The 9,443-nt window shown below is 38.1% G+C and overlaps 1 long non-coding RNA gene across 1 annotated transcript; it reads left to right on the forward strand.

Annotated features, from left to right (window-relative positions):
• The first annotated feature begins 1,931 nt into the window (after positions 1-1,931).
• Positions 1,932-8,080, forward strand: LOC143413902 (uncharacterized). Its single transcript, XR_013094460.1, has 3 exons — positions 1,932-2,050; positions 6,994-7,066; positions 7,741-8,080. It is a non-coding gene; the product is annotated as an uncharacterized LOC143413902 (long non-coding RNA).
• The last annotated feature ends 1,363 nt before the right edge of the window (positions 8,081-9,443 follow it).

A 9,443-nucleotide genomic window follows, 5' to 3' on the forward strand; every position in this document is an offset into this window, starting at 1 on the left:
ATTAAAATTGTTATTGCCCTTAGGGACAGAATTAAAAAAATATTTGATTATCTATCTTTCCGTTTTCTTAAAAATGTATCCAACTTATCCCGATAATCAGAGGAGCAACGAGGTGCCAGTCCATCAGAAGACCAACACGGAAAAATTCCCTAACAGCCAATTTAAAATTATTAACCTAATGTGTCTTTGGACATTTGGGAGGAGCCAGAAGAAACCCACAGAGCTACAGGAAAGGCACACAGAAAGGAACGAGCCAGGAGGGAGGTCCAAACTGGAAAACTTGAAAGCTAAAAGCAGCATGATGCCTGCACCACATTTATCATTATGGATTTTATGTGAGAACACACTGAACTTGACTTTTACTTACACTGCTGAATTTCTAATTATATCATGTGCATGAATTCTGTCTTTGGATTTAACTTAATTATCCAGAAGATGCACTGAGTATAGAATCATTAATAGGCTTCCAATTCTGCTTACAGGTGCATGTTGAAGCCCCACTCGTCTGCTCGTGGTCTCCTGAGAGTTTCTCCTGAATTTGTTTAGCGGTTTTGTTTTTGTTAGCTAAATACTTAAGTTTGAGTTTCTGTTCCAGTTTTTTTGGTATCCAAGTTCCAAGGATTTGTTATTATTCCAACAGTAAATTATATTTCTGGTCATATTGATGAATCTTTAAGTCTCATTTTACACTTTATGATGATCATAAACAAATACCATAAATTTATTTGAGCGTCTGTGTTTTGGTTCCCATTTATTTAATCTGTAGTTCCCTGTTTCCTGCCCTCCTTGTTTTGTCTTGTCCTTTTGTGTTTCCCTTCATTCATGTTCAGTGTTTGCCTGTCATGCTTTATGCTTGTTTCAGTTGTTTGCTCATTTCCTGTTTTACTTTGATAGTTGGTTTTCTCTTGTGTCTCGCTTCCTGACTGTGTTAAGTACATGTACATGTGTCTTATTCCCCACCTGTGTCTTGTCAGCCGTTTGTGTATGTACAGTCGTGTGTTCCTCTTTGTTGCATTGCCTGGATTAGTTCCCTTATGTGTTGCTTTGATTCATTTCTTTATCTTTTTTGAAGGTCTGCAGATTTCAGTTTCATCCTTTGGACTTTACTGAAAGCTCACTTGTTGTTCAGTCTCCAGGGTCATGCAGCATCCTTTGAGTCATGATGGGGTTAACAAACAGGGCACAGAAGCTAATCACTCATAGCAATTTTCCAACCAGGCATTTTACCAAGCAGGCTCAAACGTCCTCCATCTTTAGGCTCCCTTTACTCTAGACTTAGACAGGACTTCACTAATCTATAATACTTTATTTGTTGCTGAACTCACAATAGACATTTTAGAAAACCTTGCACTAGTTTTCCTGTTTTTCCTGCTGGCCATGCTAAGCAGGTGGGTCTCGTGTAAAGCTTAGCTCAATTTTGACAAATGGACCCTGGACTATTCACTAATAGCCAGCTCACTGTTGTCCAGGTTAGTGGATGGTTGGTGGTTCAACCCCTGGCTGCTCCACTCACAAAGAATTCTTGGGCAAGACACTGAACCCTGAGATGCTCCTGATGCATTCATCAGAGTGTGAATGTGTCTGAATGTTAGGTAGAAAGCATAGACGTAGAAAAGCATTATACAAAACCCAGTCTATTTACTATTTGTCAATCTGTGGTCAGTAATGCATTCTGGGAGTTTGTCTTTGCACTTGCCTATGATTGAGGGGTCAATTTGCCCCTCTCCATCGTTCTGAGCCAGACCATATGTGGATGGTAGAGCCAAGATACACTAAATTACCAAAAATATTCACTCACCAATCCAAAACATTAGATTCAGGTCTTCCAATCACTTCCATGTCCACAGGTGTATAAAATCAAGCACTTAGGCAAGCAACCTGTGTCTACAAACATTTGTGAAACAATGGGTCGCTCCCAGGAGCTCAGTGAAGTTCAGTGTAGTACTGTGACCGGTGTAACCAGTCCAGTTGTGAAATTTCCAAATATGGTAGCGAGGAAACCTTGTGGAAAGCCTTTCCCAGACAGATGAAGCTGTTATAGCAGCAAAAGGTGGGTCAATGTCATATTAAATGTATTGATTTAACACGAGATGTCACTCTAGTTCATATGGATGTAACAGCAGATGAACTAATACTTAGTATACTTTTGTTAGTGAAGTCTCATCATGAAGCTCCAAGCTGAGCATTTTGCAGATCTTAGTGTTTTGAAATTGCTCCTGAAGAGGAAGAGCTGGAAACAAGGATACCCCACGCTCAGCTGGTAATGACCTGTGATTGACAAGTCCTTAACATATGACCACATTCTCTAAGGCCCTGCTTTCTGACTCTAATAAAGACAATCATTTAGAAAAAGAACTTATTATTATTATTATTATTTTAGGCAATATGATATGAAACCAGCAGCTGAACGAATAAAGTAATTAGGAAACTGTGTACTGAGGTAACAGAGCAGGAGCTGAGGGCTGTTCTCCCATAAACTTCTATAAAATCAGTCTTTTTGCAGCCAGAGGCATCAGCTGCTGACCATGACAGTGAAAGCAGGTTTAATGCACTAGTACCAGATGCTAGAAGATGTACAAATAGTAGAATTCACTCACTAAAACCAGTGCACAGCCTCTTTGGAAAAGTACAATTAACAGCATAGCAGGAAATATTATTTGTCATATAAATGCCAAAAAAAAAGGCAAAAAGGTGAAAGTATACTGTAGAAAGTAAAACTTCTCTGTATCAAACTGTATATTTTAGTCATAAAGGTGGCTGTGGGAGTCCACAGGGATTGACTCGATTTTGGATTCAGCCTCAAGTGGCCACTTGAGGAAGTGAGGTTTCTGACACTTTCTCACTGCATTCATATTTCAGCCCTGGAGGCTGCTGCTTGGGTTCACCATTGCTCTCATTAAGGCTTACACTGAGTTGCAGATTATTCCCATAACAAAGAATCTAAACAGTTTAGACCCTGAGTTATTTTCATAAGTAATTTCCATGCAAAAAGTGCATATTCAGGCTACCCTCATGTAAAACACTGACTTATCTAAATAGAAGTGTTAAGCACCTGCTGCTGCTCTCTCAACCTTCTCACAGAAGTAAGAAGTCTGGCACTTTGACTGTGCTTTTTCTGTTTTGGGGGTGCAGAATAATCCAGCTTTCTTTTTTTTATCATGGGTTTTTTTTCTGTCTTGCCTGCAATGATTGCCGTTTCCTTCTTTGTTTTGGAACATTTGATGCCAATGTAGCCAAAAAGTGGGCAGGGGTGTAGAGGTTTGAAGAAACAATGTTGTGACTAATGAGTCGCACAAATTAAAGATTTATCAACGGCCTCAGTAGACGTTAAAAGTGGGAAACAAGGACTGTGAAAAGCTGTTGTAAAGTGTTGTTGTAAAGCTTTGGGTGTTAGATGTATACCGTACTGCCATAACTACCAGGTCAAGATTTTCTTCTTCTCACTGTGTAGTCTTCCTTTTACCACGGAATTATAAAATAACTACATTTTTTATCATGTTTGGAATTTTTTTCACTGTCACTGTATTAACTTATTCATCCACTTATTACATACTTCTAAAAACCATATTGCATTTCAGGTCCATTGCCAACATTTTTAATAACTGCATGATGATTTAGCGTGTACAGTCGTATTTATATAACAGGGGGAAAGGTGCAGAATGCACAGGAAAACATGCCCAAAAACACATTAAAATAATACACTGTAGGCATTAATTGAAAGTACACTTCTTCCTTATTTCTATGCCAGATCTGTTGGCACATTAAATTAAACTAGACTATCAACTGACTGCATATGGTGGCTCTGGTCATCATGGTCCCTTACATTACTGCTTTAGCTTTGTCATAACAGTTTGTATTTCAAATTGTAGGTTAGAAAAAAATACATCCACAGGTAGTAAAAAAAAATCCAATATTCAAATTGGCCTAAAATAAAATATATTTTGCATATTGTCTGTACTGGCTCTACATAATAAGGCCACGACACTCTTTTTGCATTTGCATTTGTAATGAGATTTGTCTGTGTGGAAATAAATCAGAGTGCAATTTCATTTTGCATCATTTCAGCTGCAGCTATATCACTGTGCACCACAAGTGGTTTCATTCGGAGCCTCAAAGGACGACATCAAAAGGAGGCCAAAAACTGTCTTGGAAGACTGATTAGTTTTGTATTATTGTAAAATAATAGTTTTAGGTTTCCTGAACATAATTACATTACAATAACTGGCTATATATATATTGCATATTCAGTAGTGCAAATTATGTGTCAAACATCTTTAGGCATGCAATTCATATAAAGATTTTAAAATGGAAATTTCAAATGGTCTTTTTGATTAGATTTCAAAAAGACTGATGTCACTGTACCAGTTATCTACAGCGGGAAACATTGACTTTGAAGAGTAGGTAATGTTCCTGACTTATTTTCATATTGATTTACTCTTCTGCTGCTCCGTGAACAATTTGCCACAAATGAGTAATAACGTAATTAATATTTAATACAGTTATTATTAACAGTTATTATTAACTTGAACTTGAACTTAACCCATTAAATCAGTTCCCGTTAAAATTATTTGTCAAATTATCAGTAAGTCTCATATAAATGACCAGGAACTGCTCATGAAGAGTTTTTCTATGAAAAACAATCTGTTTGGAACAAAGGCAAGGAAAATGAAATGCTCACTTCCTACTAAGATTTCGATTTCTCAGTACTGAGATGGTATCAGTGATAATTGCATTAGTACTATATTCTGGTATTTAATGGGTTAATGTCTTGAATAAATAATTCACATGAAATGATTCAGATTTACCCTCTGTTTGAAGCAAAGTCAGTAATAGATCGCCTATTTTGTTTCTGATGTTCTTAGAATATCAGTATTGTTCCCACTAAGTAATCGTGCCTGCTAACTACCCTGCAGAACCTCCACCCATGCACTTATTCAGTAGATGAATGGATGGGTAGGTGTGTGATGGATGGGTGGATTTTCTTTTTCCTAAGTAGCGCAGGTCAAGCAAGGTAGGCCTGAGGACACGCCTCAAGTTCTGGTTCTAAGGTCTCCACTTGGCATGGAAAACCTCCAACAGAAGGATCCCAGGGGGCATAATTCAACTGTGAAGGAGCACAGGCTCTACACCGAGTACATGTATATGTCCAAGTTTCTCATATGATCACTAAGGCTGGGCTCAGCCAGCCAGTGTTGGTCAAGTTACTTGAAAAAAGTAATCAGTAACTAATTACTGATTACTTCCCCCAAAAAGTAATCCCGTTACTTTACTGATTACTTATTTTCAAAAGTAATTAATTACTTAGTTACTTAGTTACTTTTTAAAAACACGATTTACAACCTGAAGAGGTGATAAAGCGATAGATCCTTCAGCCCAATTCTACTTTTTCTACATAATCCATCATACAAAATGTAATCAAATGGAAAAAATCTCTTTTTTTAACTTGTTTTATCAGTTTTAATCTTTTAACTTTATGCATCAAGCAAAAATTTAATTATATGCAACATTCTCTGAGTTGAATAAATTAGTTTAACATTTAAACCTATTTTCTGCACATTCCAGCACATAAAATATTTTTTTGTGTGTGTTTACACTCACTCTTTCAAATAGATGCAAGTAAAACACAGCAGAAAATAAATAAAGTCAAAGACTCAGAGGTCCTGTTGCTCTATTTTCACCTATTAAGCAGCACTGAGGTAGGCGGAGGTTTACCCTGGTGCAGGTGTGCCGCGGTCAGTTGAAGAATCCGCGACTTTCTCTGTGAGTTTCCCATTAGGTCATAGCGCACTTGGTGCTTGCTTGGAAGTTTAAGGGTTTTTTTTCGCACGATGGACCCTAATGCTTTTGTCACTTTTTATGGAATCAAACTCAAAGTAAGGTCAGTACTTCCACGCTTTAAACGCTGCACGCTCATACTCTCTCCCACAATCGATATGTGATCCATTGTTGATCTGCACACAGCTGTTGTCACTAACGGCGCACTCGCTTACGTCACTGTCGTGAGACATTCTCGCAAAAAATCACGGTTTTAGTAACGCAGTGTTCCTACGGGAAAGTAACGGTAATCTAATTACCGATTTTGCAATAGTAATCCCTTACTTTACTCGTTACTCAAAAAAAGTAACCAGATTACAGTAACGCGTTACTGCCCAGCTCTGCAGCCAGCCCATGAAGGAAACTTATTTTAGCTGCATATTGATGATCTCATTCTTTTGGTCACTACCTGTAGCTCATTAAAATAGATAAGAGTTGGAACTTTGCCTTCTGGGTCAGTGTCTTCCTCACTACAATGGTGCAGAACAATGCCTGCATCACTGCAGACACTTGTAGCCCAGTGGAATTGAGCTTCCACGCTTATTCGTTTTCCTTTTCTGCCTAATCTATTTTTTTATGACTCACTATAGTTTGTTTGCTCCGTTTTTTGCCAACCATATTCTCTATTTGTCATGTCTCGTTTATAATATCCTGACAATAACTTGAACCTGGTATTCAATACTTACTGCACAATCCACTTTGTATTGTCTCTGTCCTGTCTTTGTCTATCATACAGTTAGTATTGTATAGTTATCATTATAGTATTGTATAGTTAGTAATTAGTACCCTTGTATCCCTTAATTTTACCGAAATTTAGCACGTTATTTATTTGTAATTTCTAGTTTTACATCTCTTGGAGATATATCTTTTATATACTTATAAATGTGCTTGGGGTGAAACACAATTTCGGTACACTGTGTATATTGCTGTATTGACAATAAAGCTCTTGAATCTTGAATCTATTGGCTCAATTGTATGTCTATCAAGTTTATTTCACCTTATTGTCTTAAACCATACATGCTTGCATGTGATTGGTTAGGAGAAGTAGATCCCGCCTCCTCATGCTGACTGAGCTGCAGTGCATTGGGTGAAATGCTAGAACAAGCAATCCCTGATTAGTGAGGAAAAATACTTTCTGCAGTGGAAAAAATAACAGCCTGTAATCGGGATTTGATTCAGGAGGATCAGAACGGAGTCACCAAGAAGACCGGAGGTTGTTTCTACGGGAATTGTAGTACTTCCGACCGTCTTGGTGAGTGTCATGAAAGTTAGCATTGCTAGCATGGTACCCGCTTTCCAAGTTTATCGGTGTGTGTGGGTGTGTCGGGTACGCACTGATGAAGTTTTCACAACAGTGTTTGGAGCATTCAGTTGTTCCTACTGATATTGTAAGAATGTGTTTTATGTACAAGTTAATCATGTGATAGTCATGTCTGAGCCAGCTTTATTCCTGCTTTATTCCACTTTTATTCCTTTTTATTCACCTGCGAAGGTTACTGCTGCTGCTGCTGCAATGTGTAAAATTGAAAAGTATCCTGTAGCTGGATAAAGAGTGTTACACAAATCATTACAATTGTTCCAGAGGTTGATTTAAAAACATGAAAACATGGTTTTATACATGAAAAAATTATTTTAACGATAAATGCTGACTAAAACTTATTGTGAGGTGAGTTCAAGTTGTTTCAGCAAAACTTGATAACTTTCTGGTTAAAGCTGATCAGACTTTGTAAACAACGGTTAAAACTTAATCACTTCTTCTGTTATGTGTTTTTCAGTGCAGACGTTATCAGTTCAATAGTGTATTTGCATTTTGCATAAGGATTGAAATAATGCAATGTTCATATGTTAAACATACTTGAATACATAAGTGTTTGTGTGAGCTGAATTCCAAAGCTGTATGCATTACGGGTTTTTATTGTCATGCAGGCTGGGTTTTGGTTTCCTTCCATCCCATTGTGGTTATTCATGGACTTTTAATGCTGGAACTGTCCTCTGCGAGGAGATGGTGAGCAATCCCAGACCCTAGAATTCGTCTGCCACAAGGATCGTCCTTCGCTCCTTTGAAGATTCACGGTTTGGTAGGACCCCCCCAGACCAAATAACAGCGCTGACAGTAGAAAAAGAACTAAGGGTGCACCCACTAAGACTTCTTTTCTATTTTTTTTCCTCTTGTCTTCTTCTCCAAGAAGAAGTGAGCTTGAGTTGATTTATTCTTCTGACTCTTGACTTGAGACTTTGGATCACTGACTCACATGGGGGACTCAGAGACACTTGATACAGACTATACATGTGTGATTGTTTAGGTTGTAAGTCTATAGTTGGCTATAGTTGTGCTGGCTATAGTTGTGTCTATGTTGCAGTGTTATCATCTGTGTCATAATAGTGTTCTCCTCAACTCACCTGTCTCCTGCAAATCATTCTCCCTTTAACGCTACCTGACGAACCTAGAACTGGCCTACCGCAGGGTATTAGCTCTGATTGCACACTGCATCAATCTACCCGCCTCTCTCACGTTCTGCTTTACAGTGACTCATGGGCCAGATCCAGAGATACTTTGCTCAAGATACTTCTTTGCTTGGAGAAGCCGAGATATGAGATTTGATTTGAATCCCATATCCCGATATAAGACATTAGGGCTGCTCAATTAATCGAATTTCAATCACGATTACGATCTGGGCTTTCAGCGATCATTAAAAATGACTGAGCCGATTATTAGCCCCTCCCTCATGCTTTACTCTCGCGCTGCTCCGTGTGGCAAATCAAGCGCACTGCTCTGCATTTCGAACACGCGTCACAACAATTAAGAGGACCCGAGGGAAGCTCAGAAAGCTAAGCAGAAGTTATTTGGAGAGGAGTGGACTGCCGTTGGTTGAAAAGAGAGGTAAAAAAAAAAACCAAACTTCAGTGGTGTGGAAACATTATGGGTTCGCGGAGTCAGACGTGGATCAAGTAGACACAGTGTGTAAACTTTGCTATTGTGTCGTAGCTGCACCACAGAGCAACACTGCAAAGTTTACATTTTTCATTTATTTCTTTTATTGCAAACATTTGCACTGTTATCAGTATTTGCACACTATTTTATATTATTTTTTAAAGTCATTATTCAATACATTGTTATTGTTAACCCTTTAAAGCCGGTCAGAGCAGCATGCTCGTTTTGTATAACTATTTTTAAATCCCTGTAGAACCTGAACCGCTAAGCTAGCACAATAAATTTTTTTCCATATGAAACCAGAGGAGTTGTACTTACATCTTATGCCATCAGCTTGTCCTAGGTCACGGTTTCCTTCCACATATAGCTTTGCAAAAATTGCATAAAAAGCGCTTGCAGGAACAAAAACATAATATTCCAGAAACACGCTTTGCCGATCCGATCAGCTGTTCTTAACACTTCCCACATTGAAAAAGACGTCAACGCGAACTATCGCAAGTGACATCATTTTCACGGAAAATGTAGTTTTTTACTTGTAGGCCTTAGAACTCGAATTGCACTGCTGGAAATAGTTTATTTTGATGCACATGCACATTCTTTGCAAATTTGCATCATAGGATTGTTTTTTTTGTTTTTCCTGCAGTGTATATAAAAATTGCTGTATCTCCAAAAATAAAACTATGAAGACACTCAAAAT

This window comes from Maylandia zebra, linkage group LG19 (assembly GCF_041146795.1).
Source record: "Maylandia zebra isolate NMK-2024a linkage group LG19, Mzebra_GT3a, whole genome shotgun sequence".
NCBI classification, from domain to species: domain Eukaryota; kingdom Metazoa; phylum Chordata; class Actinopteri; order Cichliformes; family Cichlidae; genus Maylandia; species Maylandia zebra.